At 51.4% G+C, this 17,923-nt stretch overlaps 6 non-coding genes across 6 annotated transcripts; all 6 read left to right on the forward strand.

The window, feature by feature from the left end:
* Window positions 1–11,892: 11,892 nt before the first annotated feature.
* Window positions 11,893–12,011, forward strand: LOC132592204 (5S ribosomal RNA). The gene has a single exon (XR_009557677.1). It is a non-coding gene; the product is annotated as a 5S ribosomal RNA (ribosomal RNA).
* Window positions 12,012–12,680: 669 nt separating this feature from the next.
* LOC132592201 (5S ribosomal RNA) lies at window positions 12,681–12,799 on the forward strand. Its single transcript, XR_009557674.1, has one exon. It is a non-coding gene; the product is annotated as a 5S ribosomal RNA (ribosomal RNA).
* Window positions 12,800–13,919: 1,120 nt separating this feature from the next.
* Window positions 13,920–14,038, forward strand: LOC132592214 (5S ribosomal RNA). Its single transcript, XR_009557687.1, has one exon. It is a non-coding gene; the product is annotated as a 5S ribosomal RNA (ribosomal RNA).
* Window positions 14,039–14,707: 669 nt separating this feature from the next.
* On the forward strand, window positions 14,708–14,826 carry LOC132592202 (5S ribosomal RNA). Its single transcript, XR_009557675.1, has one exon. It is a non-coding gene; the product is annotated as a 5S ribosomal RNA (ribosomal RNA).
* Window positions 14,827–15,949: 1,123 nt separating this feature from the next.
* Window positions 15,950–16,068, forward strand: LOC132592224 (5S ribosomal RNA). The gene has a single exon (XR_009557697.1). It is a non-coding gene; the product is annotated as a 5S ribosomal RNA (ribosomal RNA).
* A 669-nt stretch (window positions 16,069–16,737) lies between these two features.
* On the forward strand, window positions 16,738–16,856 carry LOC132592203 (5S ribosomal RNA). The gene has a single exon (XR_009557676.1). It is a non-coding gene; the product is annotated as a 5S ribosomal RNA (ribosomal RNA).
* The last annotated feature ends 1,067 nt before the right edge of the window (window positions 16,857–17,923 follow it).

The following is a 17,923-nucleotide window of genomic DNA, read 5'->3' on the forward strand; positions in this document are numbered from 1 at the left end:
TCCCGCTGATTCTGAATCCTATTGTTCTAGGATTCAGCTCAGTACATAACACCCCTCCCCTCTAAGTTCCAGTCCTGCCCGGGAAGTTGCATTCGTAGTCCCCAAGGTCTGCTGGCTGCCTCCGTGTGCGTTGTGGCCTGGGGTGTTCCTTGGTCAGGGGTTCTGGTTCTGGCTCGTGTTCCGAGGCTGCTGGCTGTGCCAGGGCTGTCTGGTCTGGCGCCACTGAACCACTAGGTTGTAGCTCTGGTTCCGGTGTCCTTCCAGCCTCGGGGCGCCCCTCTGTGCCTACTGCTTCTGCTTCCCCTGCCCACCCCTCTCGCTCTACAGGCCTCACTGCCCTGCTGTCCCCTTGGGACCCCTCTGTCCCGCTCTCCTCCCGGGTTCCTCCTGGGAATCGTCGCCGTAGCTGGTCGCAGTGGCGGCGCCAACATTGCCCCCCTTCCGTTAGTACCTCGTACGACACGGGACCGGTCACCTTGGTGACTGTGGCGGGTACCCATGCTGGGCCTGCCCCAAAATTCTTTGCATACACTGGGTCCTGGGCCACAAATGTCCGGGGGTTCCTGCCTTTCCCCACCACTACCTCATCCTGAGCTCTGTCGGGGTGAAGTTGGTCCAGTCTAGTTGCAAGGCGCCGGCCCATTAGTAATTCAGCTGGGCTCCGGCCCGTCGTTGTGCTTGGGGTGCTGTGCTGTGCTAGAAGAAATGCGGCAAGGCGGTATTCCCAGTCCCCTTGTGTCATGCGGCGGAGGCTGTCCTTGGTGGTCCGCACCATGCGCTCCGCTTGGCCATTGGTGGCAGGGTGGAATGGTGCTGAGCGGATGTGGCGGATGGCGTTCTGCGCTGTGAAGGTCTGGAACTCCTCTGACGTGAATGCGGTTCCATTGTCCGAGACGAGGGTGTCAGGGAGCCCGTGGGTCGCAAACAGCTTACGTAGTACCCGGATGGCTGCCGCCGTAGAAGTGGATGGTACCAGTGCGACCTCCAGCCATTTGGTGTAGGAATCCACCACTATGAAGAATGTTTTTCCCTGGAAGGGGCCAGCGAAGTCCACGTGCAAGCGTGACCATGGATGTCGGGCGGACTCCCAGGGCTGGACTGGGGCCCTTGGGGGATCCGGGCGGGATTCTTGGCAGGTCTGGCAGTGTTGGACCCAGGCCTCTATCTCTCTGTCAATCCCCGGCCACCACACATAACTCCTGGCAAGGGCCTTCATCCTCACTACCCCTGGGTGTGTCTCGTGTAGGGCTGTGAGGACCCTTTTGCGGAGGGGCTGGGGAACAACGACCCTGCTTCCCCATAACAGGCACCCCTTGTGGGCCGACAGTTCATGTTTGCGGTTTGTGTAGCCAGCGAATTCTGGCCCGGGGCTGCTGCTGGGCCATCCTCGCCACACCCAGTCCAGGACCCGGGAGATGACCCTATCTTTTGTGGAATGGTGCGCAACTTCTTGTGCCTGAATGGGTCGGTCGGGAAGCAGCTCCAGGGTCATAACCTCTTGCGCAGGCGCTGGGTCGGGGCCTGTTTCTGGTAGTGGTAGCCTGCTGAGGGCGTCTGCGTGGCCCATCGCCTTCCCAGGGCGGTGGATTAGTGCATACTGGTAGCCGGCAAGGAAAATTGACCACCTGAGGACACGTGGAGACAACACTTGGGGGGTCTGCTTCTCAGGGGCAAACAGGCCAAGCAACGGCTTGTGGTCAGTCACTATGGTAAAGGGCCGCCCGTACAAGAAATCATGGAATTTTTTTACGCCCTTCACGATTGCCAGACCCTCCTTGTCAATCTGTGAGTAGTTTCGTTCGGCTGCAGCAAGCGTCTGGGAGAAGTATGCCACCGGCACCTCTCTTCCATCCGGGAGTTGGTGTCCCAGGACAGCGCCGATGCCATAGGGAGAGGCGTCGCATGCCAGCACCACTGGCAGCCTCTCGTCGAAGTGTGCTAAGACCGAGTTCGAGACGAGCAAGTCCTTGACTGCCTGGAATGCGGCCCTTTGTCGCTGGCCCCACACCCAAGGGGCCCTTTTATCTAGGAGTCTGTGTAGGGGCTCCGCTACCGCTGCCTTATGGGGAAGGAAGGCATGGTAAAAGTTCAATAGTCCCAAGAATGACTGAAGTTCGGGCTTGCTCTTGGGCGCTGGGGCCTCACAAATGGCCCGTACCTTGTCACCGGTTGGATGGACCCCTTCTGCGTCCACCTTAAATCCCAGAAAGTCCACCTGCGGCACTCCCAGTAAACACTTTTCCCGCTTCACCTTGAGGCCCGCCGTCTGGAAACGGTGCAGGACGGAGCGGAGGCGGTCCTCAAATTCCTCTGGTGTGGGCCCGGCGATCAGTACATCATCGAAGAAGGGGGTGACGCCAGGAATCCCTTTAAGGAGAGAGTCCATTAGATTCTGGAATATGCCTGGTGCCACGCTAACGCCAAATTGCAGCCGCTTTACTCTGAATGCCCCTCTGTGCGTCACAATCGTCTGAGCCTCTGCTGTGGCTTCGTCCACAGGCAACTGTTGATACGCTTGGGCCAAGTCCAGTTTGCCAAAGATTTTTGACCCAGCCAGGGTGGCGAGGACATGGCTGACCACTGGCACTGGGTATGCATGGGCCGTGAGAGCCTTGTTTATGGTGCATTTGTAGTCTGCACAGATGCGGACCGAACCGTTAGGCTTGACGGGTGTGACAATTGGAGTTTCCCAGGGGGCGTTGGGCACCGGCTCCAGCACTCCTTGCTCCACGAGCCGGTCCAATTCCTCGTCTATGCGGGGTTTCAGGGCGAACGGGACCCGGCGGGCCTTGTGCCTGATGGGTCGTACAGCGGGGTCCAGCTGTAGGGCAATGGGGGGTCCTGTATATCGTCCCAATGCCCCATCGAAAACCCCTGGAAACTCTTTGCATATGGCGTCCACGTCCACTTGTAAGCTAGTGCGGTTCACCCCGGTAACGGCTAGCCCCAGAGGTCCAAACCATGCCAGTCCCAGTAAGCTAACGTAGGGGCCCTTAACTACCAGCAAGTCCAATTGTTGCTTTCGCCCTCGATATTGCACCCTGAAGGTCCCCACCCCCATAGTAGGGACCTTACGTTTCTGGAAGTCCCGGAGGGTGAATGGAGCCGGCCTTAGTTTGGGACCCCCATTAGGGCACAGTTCCCTTAATGTTCGGGCCGAGATTATGGATAGAGTTGAACCCGTGTCCAGCTCCATGCGGCATGGGGCTCCCTCTATCTGTACCTCTATATAAATTTTCTCTGTGCTGGGATGGGGCAACTGGAATACCTGGTAGTCCGTGATCTCCGTCGAGTTGCCTTGGTGCATGGTGCCGTGTGACCTGGGGCTCCTGGGTCGGTCATCTGATGCTTGTCGACGGGTGAGTCGAGCCCGACACACCCGGGCGATGTGTCCCAATTTTCTGCACTGCCTGCACTCTGCGTTGCGGAAACGACAGGTCCTCCTCTCGTGGTTCTCCCCGCAGCTTGCACAGTTCCCTCCTTCTCGTCGAGGCTGCTGTGGTGTGTGTGCTGCTTGAGTGCGCCGCTGTACTCGGTGTACTTCCTCCCTGTCAGATTCGGATTCGTCGGTGAGGTCTTCGTGGTAGACCCTCGGTTGGGATGGCGGGGCCGGTCGTGCCTCTTGCGTTGACCTCTCGGCGGCTTCGGTTGCCAGGGCTTCCTCCAGAGCAATCTGGAACGTGAGGTCTTTTTTGGCGTAGAGGCGTCGTTGCAACATCTCGTCCCTCAGGCCACCGACGAGGCGGTCACGAAGCATGTTCTCCAATTCTGAGAAGTTGCATAACCGGGCGGCTTGGCGGAGGGAGGTCACAAACCCAGTTATGGTTTCCCCCGGGGCTTGCCGCTTTGCGTAGAAGGCATTTCGGCAAGCTACCACCGAGGGCTGTGGTGAGAAGTGCTCCTTCAGCCGTTCCATTATTGTTTTGTAAGAGACGGTAGCGACATCTCTAGGTGCAAGGAGAGCCCGGGCGATTTCAAACGTCTCCTCTCCACAGACACTGAAGAATGTCGCCCTCTTCATGGCATCGTTGGTGACTTCTTTCGCTTGCAGGAGGAAGTTGAAACGGGCGGCGTACCCTTCCCAGTCTCCTGATGCTGGTTTGAATGGCGAGAAGCTGCTGTCGGTTGCCATTCTGGGTTCCTTGGGTCCTGGAGCTGAAGCCTGGATGCACGGTGCGATGCAGCGGTGCAGCAGGTGGCGGTGCTGCGGTGCAGTGCGTGGTGGCGGTCAGCTCAGCAGGATCCCACCTTCGTCGCCAGTGAAATATACTCGGAGTCAAGAGTGAATTTCATGCTCTTTATTCAGCTCATAGTCATCAAGGAGGAGAAGAGAAGACGAATGGCTCTTTTCCCCAAACCATCTGCTTATATACATTATTTACACAATGGGCCTTGCGTGATTGGCTACTTCAGGGCTACACCTGTGGGCCAATTATATTATGGATTGACTTCTGCCTGCAGCCTGATTGGCTGCTCCTACAGGCCAATCAGGTAGCAGATTCACTTCTGCCAGCCGCCTGATTGGCTGCTCCAGCAGGCCAATCAGGTTGCGGATTCACTTCCACCTGGAGTTGGATTGGGTAGCTCCCGCTGATTCTGAATCCTATTGTTCTAGGATTCAGCTCAGTACATAACATCCCAGTTGCCACTCACAGGCTGCTGTCTTGTTTAAGCTTACTTGGGAGCAGGCCTCCATTTAACCCAGTACAGTACTGTACTGTAGTATCTACTATTGAATAAAAATGCAAAGATTGCTCTGAAAAATTTATGTGGAGGTCTATTTTCCTTGAATTACTGAAGCTAATCTGGCACAGCTAAGGCTTCAGAAAGAAACATGGTTGCTAGAATTGGTAGTCCTTGTAGACCTCCTAGGAATAATCACTGGACTTTCCCCCTCTTCTTGTTGCTCCTCTAGTTCATTATTTTGTTGTTCCTCTGAATCACTGCTTGTGGCACTTTGCAAAGTGTCAGTTTCTGAGAGTAAATTTTCCCCACTTTCTAACCTTTCCTCAATAGTTGGCTGCCTGAGATGCTTCTGTGATAGAACCGATAGAGGAACTAAAATACTAGGATTGGCATGAACACCTATCCTGTTCAGCAAATTCAGCATTTTGTGAAATGATTACTCGGCCATTTCCCAAAGCAAAATGATAATGTCTGCTAGAATAGCCTTGATAGCCAATGAAACGTAGCTTTCTGGTTTTAGGCTCACCATTGTGTCTCACAGACTTGGGGATATAAACAAAAGCCCAACTCCCCCAAACATGTAAACCTGCATAATCTGGTTCCTTCCCAAAAAGCATTTTGTAGGGAATATCCCCCGTGGCAGTAGTGAAAGCTGTTGTTGTTGTTTAGTCATTTAGTCGTGTCCGACTCTTTGTGACCCCATGGACCAGAGCACGCCAGGCACTCCTGTCTTCCACTGCCTCCTGCAGTTTGGTCAAACTCATGTTCGTAGCTTCGAGAACACTGTCCAACCATCTCGTCCTCTGTCATCCCCTTCTCCTAGTGCCCTCAATCTTTCCCAACATCGGTCTTTTCCAAGGATTCTTCTCTTCTCATGAGGTGGCCAAAGTATTGGAGCCTCAGCTTCACGATCTGTCCTTCCAGTGAGCACTCAGGGCTGATTTCCTTCAGAATGGATAGGTTTGATCTTCTTGCAGTCCATGGGACTCTCAAGAGTCTCCTCCAGCACCATAATTCAAAAGCATCAATTATTCGGCGATCAGCCTTCTTTATGGTCCAGCTCTCACTTCCATACATCACTACTGGGAAAACCATAGCTTTAACCATACGGACCTTTGTAGGCAAGGTGATGTCTCTGCTTTTTAAGATGCTGTCTAGGTTTGTCATTGCTTTTCTCCCAAGAAGCAGGCGTCTTTTAATTTCGTGGCTGCTGTCACCATCTGCAGTGATCAAGGAGCCCAAGAAAGTAAAATCTCTCACTGCCTCCATTTCTTCCCCTTCTATTTGCCAGGAGGTGATGGGACCAGTGGCCATGATCTTGGTTTTTTTGATGTTGAGCTTCAGACCACATTTTGCGCTCTCCTCTTTCACCCTCATTAAAAGGTTTTTTAATTCCTCCACACTTTCTGCCATCAAGGTTGTGTCATCTGCATATCTGAGGTTGTTGATATTTCTTCCGGCAATCTTAATTCCAGTTTGGGATTCATCTAGTCCAGCCTTTTTCATGATGAATTCTGCATATAAGTTAAATAAGCAGGGAGACAGTATACAGTAGTGAAAGTACGATTCACTAAAAAAATTGCAGTCAGAAGAGCTTCTCCCCAAAGCTTTGCATTATTTTGCAGTCCAGCATCAGTTAGCAAGCCTTTTTATACGATTTGTATAATACCCAATCTTCTCTCTGAAACTCCATTTTGCCAGGGACTATTTGCACATGTGAGGCGATGCATTATTCCATGGCGTTTAAGCCATTCCTGGAAATGATTACTTAAATATTCGCCTCCTTTGTCGGTTTGGAGTTGAATGACTGACCTTTGAAACCGTTTTTCTGCCCATACCTTCCATGACTTAAAAACATCAGCACATTCTGATTTGTTTCTCAATAAATATAGCTATGAATATCTTGTTTTATCATCCACAATAATCAACATATCGAGATCCTCCCTCACTCTCTGAAAAAGGACCAATTAAATCAGAATGAACAAGTTGCAAAACGTGTGTAGAAATTCTATCACTCCTACCTGGTATTGGTTGCAACTTTGATTTTGCTTGCTTGCAAATAGCACAATCAAGATAGGTGCTGCACTGGTTAACTTTTAAACCTTTACATATTTTTTGCATGTTCACCAGATATTTAAAACTTGCATGCCCCATTTTTCTGTGTAGAACATGAATGCAGTTTTTATGTGGACAATTAGAATTTTCCTGACATAGATCAGTTACTAACACTTCTTTTTTTTACAGTTTTATGTCTCTTTATCCCATCACTAGATAATGTTGTAAATAGTACAAACCATCATTTTTGTATAATTAATGACCTAAATGCAAAACCAACCTTTGTAAGACATGAAACTGACAATAAGGAATATTCTAATTTTTCAACAAACAATACATCGCTCAGTTCTACATCTAGACATGGTAGATAAACCGTACCTATACCTGAGATTGAGCAATGCCTTCCATCAGCAAGACAAATGCTGTCCTTGCCTTTTGGTAATTTTCTGAGTGTTGTAAAACAGTCAGGGCTGTTCATTATTCTGGCAGAACCAGAGTCCAAAATGTAGCTGTCTGGAAAAAAGTTCTTTTCTTGCGGCGGCTGAGACAAAATGCATCTGTTTTCCTGTCTCACATGAACCACTCGCTCTTGCTGGGATTTTCACACAACAATCTTTCTTAACGTGTCCAAATTTGTTACACCGGAAACATTTCTTCACCAACATGGCATGATCTCTGGAGCATTCTTTGGTCCCAACTCCTCCTGAGGATCTAGGTCTCTGGTAAGCAGAGCGACTGGAACTCCCCCAGTCAGCTTTCTCACCCAGCTTTTCCATGTGCTTTTCAGATTCCTCCTGTAGACGGGTTGTTACATACGCCATCGATAAATCTTCTTGCCTCATGCTTTCAAGAGAGGCTATCACAATATTAAAACTTGTTGGAAGACTGGATAACAGGATATAGACTTGATCCAGGCCTGAAAATCTTTTACCGCTCCTTTGCAACTGAAGGAATAACATGCACAAAGTCTGGAGGTGTGTGGTTAAACATCCACCTTCAGGTAGCACAGTTCTGTACAGCCTCCTAGTTAGTCCAATTATTGAACCAGCTCTGTCAGACAGGTGAATCCAGCACAGACGATCCCAATATTGTTTGGCAGAGTCCAAATATGCAATGTGTAGAACCTGTGGTTCCTCTAGAGTCAATAAAATTTGCGCTCTGGCTCTATCATCTACTTCACGATCTTCATCAGAGGGTTGTGCCCCCAAACCGGTTTCCACACAGTGCCAAAGTTTATCACGTTTTAAAACTAATTCAACCTTGAGAGCCCAAGTCAAATAGTTTTTATCATTTAGGTGTTCCATCTGGGCAGTGTAGCCAAGATTAGTAAACTGTGCAGGTTGCTGAACTGACATGGCTTCTGCTCTTTGCTGCACCGGGTCTGTTTCTTCGGTACGCGGCCTCATTACTGGACTTTCAGTCCCTTCGAGGTCCTCACCAACAGCACCCTGATCCTCCAGCATTAGCAATTCGCCATCCATAAAATTTTGGACCCATAAACTGACGCACAGTGGTAATTATTTCAGCAGAGTTCTTTGTTTAAATAATGAAAGCTTTATTAAATCATTGTTCTTCATAAAAGATAGTTTCAGAAACACAGACTCAGTTACAGAAACACAGAGGCAAGATGTTCATGACTGTAAGGTTGCACAAAACTGGAACAGAGACTCAAGCCTAGAATGGCAGTTGGCAGTTACACTTTAGCAGTTGGGATTTGACAGTTACAGCCTGCCTTGCTGTCTCTGCTCCCATGTGTCTTTGTCACATGACAAGGAGTTGGTAGTAGAAAGGTAAGATGTAATATATTATTGACATCATGTCTAATATTATTCAGTTCTACTGGCTATTCATGTCTACAGGGAAGAGTCATCACTCAGTAATAAAACACTTGCTGTGAGAAACTATGGAGTGGCTGGCAGTGGGAGCACACTAGACTAGACCACGTGATTTGACTCGGTAAGTGTATAAATTTATCAATCAAATCAGGCCTCTTCTGCTCACCTCAAGTTATCATTACAACTGGAACGTATGCTCTTCTGAGCATTGAAAGAATGGTATAGTCAGAGACATAATATGCACCTTTGTTATCCATGAAAAACTTTTAATAAAAACAAATAAAAACAACAAAACAAAATCTCATCACAAAAAACTGCAAAATATCCTACTTCATTCATTCTCAATGTTTCCCCCCACACACACCCATGCCCAGTTTTAGCTAACATCAAAATAGTATGCCTCCTTCAAACCTGCCTACCCTAGTTAGATTACTAGATTTTTGAAATAGATTGAAAATTTGTGGCAGGTGAGAATTCTACTACTGAACCACCAATGCTGTGACTTCTTTCTTTAAACTAATATTGTACATATTTTTTGGAAACACATGCCCCCTTAGTTCATTGTGTGCAAACATTTAATACACTGTTGGGTATTTCATGAGAATATGTCTTAAATGGACAAACCATGCCATCCATATAACATAAACATTTATAATTTAAACTATTAAAGGTCTGCTTGAAGAAAAGTTACAATAGGCACCTATGGTTCGTGAATTGTTTCTATAGCAGCTGGATATTATAAGAACTATTATTTATGAATTGGTGCCTCAGTTTGTTTGTTTTTTCATGTTTTTTACCTTTTCATTTGTAGCTGGGTGGGTTTTGATTTTTTTTATAAAAAAAAGCATGTGGTATGGGCAAGCTGTTCTATGTGCCTTTTTGGCTGAAGACCAGGGTACAAATGCTCAAAATAGTATTAAGCAAGCAGAACAATACAGACATAACTGAATTTGTAGAACAATCTAATTTGAAATTAGGTATTTGAATGTGGAACCCCCAGCAGTATGTTGTACTGTATGTTGTTCAGTATTCTAGCTAGCAATTCAACAATGACAGTTTATATAATTTCCATTCATCCTACTGATTGATTTCCTGCTTTTACCCCAATAATTGGGAAGCATTAATTGCTTACAGAACAGAATTGCTCAACATTAGACTGTTTTTCTGGCTTTCGCCCCATACAGTATTCTTCTTCATAAAGATTCCTGGTATAGCACCATATTTGAAGGTATCCAGAGCCTGCTAGTACCTCCTTTTTGTGTAGAATGAGCCATTATGGTTAAAACAAAATAAAATTCCTTCCAGTAGCACCTTAGAGACCAACTAAGTTTGTCATTGGTATGAGCTTTCATGGGCATGCACACGTCTTCATACTAATGACAAACTTAGATGGTCTCTAAGGTGCTACTGGAAGGAATTTTTAAATTTTGTTTTGACTATGGCAGACCAACACAGCTACCTACCTGTAACTACCATTATTGTTACACTGATTGAACTGTACTCTGAACACTTAAGGTATACATATAACTTGAAAATTTCAAGATACTGTAGTTTTAAAAAACAAAGAAAACTTAAAATACAAATACCAAAAAAACAAAAATTTAGAAAATAGAAATATTTACTATGAAAAGCAGAATTGCTAGAGCACACACATAAAACTTGAAAAAAGCAAAGCACTCGTAGCAGATATCTCTGTAGATAAAACTAAGAATGCAGCAAGAAAGAGTGCAGGATACCCTGTACTTCTGAGAGAAAAGCAAGGGCTTGTGGTTCTCAGATAAAGCAGAACAAAAGCTAAACACCTTTGGATGCGAGGAGTTGTGGCGAGGGGGAGGGGTTGGTGGCCAACTTTCAAATCTGCCCATCCACTTCCCGCCCATTTCAAAGCTGAAATCTATCAAGAGGCAGCAACGGCAGGACATGAAGTGCACCACATAAGAGCTCCAAGTGGAAAGCATCCGCAGGCCGTTCAGTTAAAGTGTATTGAAAGGCAGCCACGAATGGAGAGGAGCTACGTAAAGTGAAAGGTGTATGTGGAAAGCATCCAGGGCCCAGGGGGAGGCGCTTTCCCTGCGCTCTTGCTTAAAGGCTGGGTTGGGAGGTTGGTGCAGCGTCTAAGCTAAGCAGGGTCAGGCCTGGTTAGTACTTGGATGGGAGACCGCCTGGGAATACCGGGTGCCGTAGGCTTTTGCCTCCTTTTGCCGGTCGCCGGCCCCGCTGGGCACTCTGCCCCTCTACCTGCCGCCCACTTCATGCCAGGCAGGCGCTGCTGTCTTCTCTTTCGATCTTTCTTTTATAATCATCATCATCATCATCTAAAAGTCAAATAGTTACTTATTGCCTTGACATCTGCTGGGAGGGCATTCCACAGGGCGGGTGCCACTACCGAGGAGGCCCTTTGTCTGGTTCCCTGCAACTTGGCTTCTCACAACGAGGGAACCGCCAGAAGGCCCTCGGTGCTGGATCTCAGTGTCCGGGCTGAATGGTGGGGGTGGAGGCGCTCCTTCAAGTATACAGGACCGAGGCCGTTTAGGGCTTTAAAGTGCAGTACCAACACTTTGAATTGTGCTCAGAAACGTACTGGCAGCCAGTGTAGATCTCTCAGGACCGGTGTTATGTGGTCCCGGCGGCCACTCCCAGTCACTAGTCTAGCTGCCGCATTCTGGATTAATTGCAGTTTCCGGGTCACTTTCAAAGGTAGCCCCACGTAGAGCGCATTGCAGTCGTCCAAGCGGGAGATAACCAGAGCATGCACCACTCTGGCAAGACAGTCTGCGGGCAGGTAGGGTCTCAGCCTGCGTTCCAGATGGAGCTGGTAGACAACCGCCCTGGACACAGAATTAACCTGTGCCTCCATGAAGAGCTGTGAGTCCAAAATGACTCCCAGTCTGCGCACCTGGTCCTTCAGGGGCACAGTTACCCCATTCAGGACCAGGGAGTCCTCCACACCTGCCCGCCTCCTGTCCCCCACCATTGCTTTCCTTCTGACTCGCACCTTTTGAACCTGCTTTTCTTTTGCAAGCCCCCGCCCCCGCCCCCGCCCCCTGCACCGCTCAGGGCGGTTTGGAAGCATTTGAAGTCACAGCTCAGCTGAAGTCTATCATTGAGGCAGCAACTGCTGGACATGAAGTGCACTACATGAGAGCTCCAAGTGGAAAGCATCCGCAGGCCGTTCAGTTAAAGTGTATTGAAAGGCAGCCACGAATGGAGAGGAGCTACGCAACGTGAATGGTGCATGTGGAAAGCATGCAGGGCCCAGGGGGAGGCGCTTTCCCTGCGCTCTTGCTTATAGGCCGGGTTGGGAGGCCGGTGCAGTGTCTACGGCCATACTACCCTGAACGCGCCCGATCTCGTCTGATCTCGGAAGCTAAGCAGGGTCAGGCCTGGTTAGTACTTGGATGGGAGACCGCCTGGGAATACCGGGTGCTGTAGGCTTTTGCTTCCTTTGGCCGGTCGGCGGCCCCGCTTTCAACTCTGCCCTTCCCCTTGCCGCCCATTTCATGCCAGCTCTTTCGATCTTTCTTTTAATTTGCTTTCCTTCTGACCTGCACCTTTCCAACCTGCTTGCATGTGGAAAGCATCCATGGCCCAAACTGAGCTACGCCGAGAATTGCTAGGCCAAAGGCTGACCACCGACAAATGTGCTTGCACCGCTGGAGAGCGCCAACTGCTGGACATGAAGTGCACCACATGAGAGCTCCAGGTGGACAGCATCCTCAAGCCGTTCAGTTAAATTGTATTCAAAGGCAGCCACCAATGGGCAGGAAGTACGCAACGTGAAAGCTGCATGTGGAAAGCATCCAGGGCCCAAAATGAGCTAGACCGAGAATCGCTAGGCCAACGGCTGGCCGCCCACAAACGTGCTTGCACCACTGGAGAGCGCCGAGGGGCTCCGGCCGCAGCTCATTTGGGAGCAGTGGCCCTGCGCCGCCCTGAGGCCACCCCTTTGGCGTGGCGGGAGAAGCACGTGAGATAAGTTGAGTGGGCTAACCGCCGTTGGATGTGACGGCTGTGGGCGTCACCTGAGGATTTATTATACTGGGCGAGCGGGAGGCGCTTTCCCTGCGCTCTTGCTTAAAGGCTGGGTTGGGAGGTTGGTGCAGCGTCTACGGCCATACTACCCTGAACACGCCCGATCTCGTCTGATCTCGGAAGCTAAGCAGGGTCAGGCCTGGTTAGTACTTGGATGGGAGACCGCCTGGGAATACCGGGTGCCGTAGGCTTTTGCCTCCTTTTGCCGGTCGCCGGCCCTGCTGGGCACTCTGCCCCTCTACCCGCCGCCCACTTCATGCCAGGCAGGCGCTGCTGTCTTCTCTTTCAATCTTTCTTTTATCATCATCATCATCATCATCATCTAAAAGTCAAATAGTTACTTATTGCCTTGACATCTGCTCGGAGGGCATTCCACAGGGCGGGTGCCACTACTGAGGAGGCCCTTTGTCTGGTTCCCTGCAACTTGGCTTCTCACAACGAGGGAACCGCCAGAAGGCCCTCGGTGCTGGATCTCAGTGTCCGGGCTGAATGGTGGGGGTGGAGGCGCTCCTTCAAGTATACAGGACCGAGGCCGTTTAGGGCTTTAAAGTGCAGTACCAACACTTTGAATTGTGCTCAGAAACGTACTGGCAGCCAGTGTAGATCTCTCAGGACCGGTGTTATGTGGTCCCGGCGGCCACTCCCAGTCACTAGTCTAGCTGCCGCATTCTGGATTAATTGCAGTTTCCGGGTCACTTTCAAAGGTAGCCCCACGTAGAGCGCATTGCAGTCGTCCAAGCGGGAAATAACCAGAGCATGCACCACTCTGGCGAGACAGTCTGCGGGCAGGTAGGGTCTCAGCCTGCGTTCCAGATGGAGCTGGTAGACAACCGCCCTGGACACAGAATTAACCTGTGCCTCCATGAAGAGCTGTGAGTCCAAAATGACTCCCAGTCTGCGCACCTGGTCCTTCAGGGGCACAGTTACCCCATTCAGGACCAGGGAGTCCTCCACACCTGCCCGCCTCCTGTCCCCCACCATTGCTTTCCTTCTGACTCGCACCTTTTGAACCTGCTTTTCTTTTGCAAGCCCCCGCCCCCTGCACCGCTCAGGGCGGTTTGGAAGCATTTGAAGTCACAGCTCAGCTGAAGTCTATCATTGAGGCAGCAACTGCTGGACATGAAGTGCACTACATGAGAGCTCCAAGTGGAAAGCATCCGCAGGCCGTTCAGTTAAAGTGTATTGAAAGGCAGCCACGAATGGAGAGGAGCTACGCAACGTGAATGGTGCATGTGGAAAGCATGCAGGGCCCAGGGGGAGGCGCTTTCCCTGCGCTCTTGCTTATAGGCCGGGTTGGGAGGCCGGTGCAGTGTCTACGGCCATACTACCCTGAACGCGCCCGATCTCGTCTGATCTCGGAAGCTAAGCAGGGTCAGGCCTGGTTAGTACTTGGATGGGAGACCGCCTGGGAATACCGGGTGCTGTAGGCTTTTGCTTCCTTTGGCCGGTCGGCGGCCCCGCTTTCAACTCTGCCCTTCCCCTTGCCGCCCATTTCATGCCAGCTCTTTCGATCTTTCTTTTAATTTGCTTTCCTTCTGACCTGCACCTTTCCAACCTGCTTGCATGTGGAAAGCATCCATGGCCCAAACTGAGCTACGCCGAGAATTGCTAGGCCAAAGGCTGACCACCGACAAATGTGCTTGCACCGCTGGAGAGCGCCAACTGCTGGACATGAAGTGCACCACATGAGAGCTCCAGGTGGACAGCATCCTCAAGCCGTTCAGTTAAATTGTATTCAAAGGCAGCCACCAATGGGCAGGAAGTACGCAACGTGAAAGCTGCATGTGGAAAGCATCCAGGGCCCAAAATGAGCTAGACCGAGAATCGCTAGGCCAACGGCTGGCCGCCCACAAACGTGCTTGCACCACTGGAGAGCGCCGAGGGGCTCCGGCCGCAGCTCATTTGGGAGCAGTGGCCCTGCGCCGCCCTGAGGCCACCCCTTTGGCGTGGCGGGAGAAGCACGTGAGATAAGTTGAGTGGGCTAACCGCCGTTGGATGTGACGGCTGTGGGCGTCACCTGAGGATTTATTATACTGGGCGAGCGGGAGGCGCTTTCCCTGCGCTCTTGCTTAAAGGCTGGGTTGGGAGGTTGGTGCAGCGTCTACGGCCATACTACCCTGAACACGCCCGATCTCGTCTGATCTCGGAAGCTAAGCAGGGTCAGGCCTGGTTAGTACTTGGATGGGAGACCGCCTGGGAATACCGGGTGCCGTAGGCTTTTGCCTCCTTTTGCCGGTCGCCGGCCCCGCTGGGTACTCTGCCCCTCTACCCGCTGCCCACTTCATGCCAGGCAGGCGCTGCTGTCTTCTCTTTCAATCTTTCTTTTATCATCATCATCATCATCATCTAAAAGTCAAATAGTTACTTATTGCCTTGACATCTGCTGGGAGGGCATTCCACAGGGCGGGTGCCACTACCGAGGAGGCCCTTTGTCTGGTTCCCTGCAACTTGGCTTCTCTCAACAAGGGAACCGCCAGAAGGCCCTCGGTGCTGGATCTCAGTGTCCGGGCTGAATGGTGGGGGTGGAGGCGCTCCTTCAAGTATACAGGACCGAGGCCGTTTAGGGCTTTAAAGTGCAGTACCAACACTTTGAATTGTGCTCAGAAACGTACTGGCAGCCAGTGTAGATCTCTCAGGACCGGTGTTATGTGGTCCCGGCGGTCACTCCCAGTCACTAGTCTAGCTGCCGCATTCTGGATTAATTACAGTTTCCGGGTCACTTTCAAAGGTAGCCCCACGTAGAGCGCATTGCAGTCGTCCAAGCGGGAGATAACCAGAGCATGCACCACTCTGGCGAGACAGTCTGCGGGCAGGTAGGGTCTCAGCCTGCGTTCCAGATGGAGCTGGTAGACAACCGCCCTGGACACAGAATTAACCTGTGCCTCCATGAAGAGCTGTGAGTCCAAAATGACTCCCAGTCTGCGCACCTGGTCCTTCAGGGGCACAGTTACCCCATTCAGGACCAGGGAGTCCTCCACACCTGCCCGCCTCCTGTCCCCCACCATTGCTTTCCTTCTGACTCGCACCTTTTGAACCTGCTTTTCTTTTGCAAGCCCCCGCCCCCGCCCCCTGCACCGCTCAGGGCGGTTTGGAAGCATTTGAAGTCACAGCTCAGCTGAAGTCTATCATTGAGGCAGCAACTGCTGGATATGAAGTGCACTACATGAGAGCTCCAAGTGGAAAGCATCCGCAGGCCGTTCAGTTAAAGTGTATTGAAAGGCAGCCACGAATGGAGAGGAGCTACGCAACGTGAATGGTGCATGTGGAAAGCATGCAGGGCCCAGGGGGAGGTGCTTTCCCTGCGCTCTTGCTTATAGGCCGGGTTGGGAGGCCAGTGCAGTGTCTACGGCCATACTACCCTGAACGCGCCCGATCTCGTCTGATCTCGGAAGCTAAGCAGGGTCAGGCCTGGTTAGTACTTGGATGGGAGACCGCCTGGGAATACCGGGTGCTGTAGGCTTTTGCTTCCTTTGGCCGGTCGGCGGCCCCGCTTTCAACTCTGCCCTTCCCCTTGCCGCCCATTTCATGCCAGCTCTTTCGATCTTTCTTTTAATTTGCTTTCCTTCTGACCTGCACCTTTCCAACCTGCTTGCATGTGGAAAGCATCCATGGCCCAAACTGAGCTACGCCGAGAATTGCTAGGCCAAAGGCTGACCACCGACAAATGTGCTTGCACCGCTGGAGAGCGCCAACTGCTGGACATGAAGTGCACCACATGAGAGCTCCAGGTGGACAGCATCCTCAAGCCGTTCAGTTAAATTGTATTCAAAGGCAGCCACCAATGGGCAGGAAGTACGCAACGTGAAAGCTGCATGTGGAAAGCATCCAGGGCCCAAAATGAGCTAGACCGAGAATCGCTAGGCCAACGGCTGGCCGCCCACAAACGTGCTTGCACCACTGGAGAGCGCCGAGGGGCTCCGGCCGCAGCTCATTTGGGAGCAGTGGCCCTGCGCCGCCCTGAGGCCACCCCTTTGGCGTGGCGGGAGAAGCACGTGAGATAAGTTGAGTGGGCTAACCGCCGTTGGATGTGACGGCTGTGGGCGTCACCTGAGGATTTATTATACTGGGCGAGCGGGAGGCGCTTTCCCTGCGCTCTTGCTTAAAGGCTGGGTTGGGAGGTTGGTGCAGCGTCTACGGCCATACTACCCTGAACACGCCCGATCTCGTCTGATCTCGGAAGCTAAGCAGGGTCAGGCCTGGTTAGTACTTGGATGGGAGACCGCCTGGGAATACCGGGTGCCGTAGGCTTTTGCCTCCTTTTGCCGGTCGCCGGCCCTGCTGGGCACTCTGCCCCTCTACCCGCCGCCCACTTCATGCCAGGCAGGCGCTGCTGTCTTCTCTTTCAATCTTTCTTTTATCATCATCATCATCATCATCATCTAAAAGTCAAATAGTTACTTATTGCCTTGACATCTGCTCGGAGGGCATTCCACAGGGCGGGTGCCACTACCGAGGAGGCCCTTTGTCTGGTTCCCTGCAACTTGGCTTCTCACAACGAGGGAACTGCCAGAAGGCCCTCGGTGCTGGATCTCAGTGTCCGGGCTGAATGGTGGGGGTGGAGGCGCTCCTTCAAGTATACAGGACCGAGGCCGTTTAGGGCTTTAAAGTGCAGTACCAACACTTTGAATTGTGCTCAGAAACGTACTGGCAGCCAGTGTAGATCTCTCAGGACCGGTGTTATGTGGTCCCGGCGGCCACTCCCAGTCACTAGTCTAGCTGCCGCATTCTGGATTAATTGCAGTTTCCGGGTCACTTTCAAAGGTAGCCCCACGTAGAGCGCATTGCAGTCGTCCAAGCGGGAGATAACCAGAGCATGCACCACTCTGGCGAGACAGTCTGCGGGCAGGTAGGGTCTCAGCCTGCGTTCCAGATGGAGCTGGTAGACAACCGCCCTGGACACAGAATTAACCTGTGCCTCCATGAAGAGCTGTGAGTCCAAAATGACTCCCAGTCTGCGCACCTGGTCCTTCAGGGGCACAGTTACCCCATTCAGGACCAGGGAGTCCTCCACACCTGCCCGCCTCCTGTCCCCCACCATTGCTTTCCTTCTGACTCGCACCTTTTGAACCTGCTTTTCTTTTGCAAGCCCCCGCCCCCGCCCCCTGCACCGCTCAGGGCGGTTTGGAAGCATTTGAAGTCACAGCTCAGCTGAAGTCTATCATTGAGGCAGCAACTGCTGGACATGAAGTGCACTACATGAGAGCTCCAAGTGGAAAGCATCCGCAGGCCGTTCAGTTAAAGTGTATTGAAAGGCAGCCACGAATGGAGAGGAGCTACGCAACGTGAATGGTGCATGTGGAAAGCATGCAGGGCCC

Source organism: Zootoca vivipara, chromosome 5 (genome assembly GCF_963506605.1).
Source record: "Zootoca vivipara chromosome 5, rZooViv1.1, whole genome shotgun sequence".
In the NCBI taxonomy this organism is placed as follows: domain Eukaryota; kingdom Metazoa; phylum Chordata; class Lepidosauria; order Squamata; family Lacertidae; genus Zootoca; species Zootoca vivipara.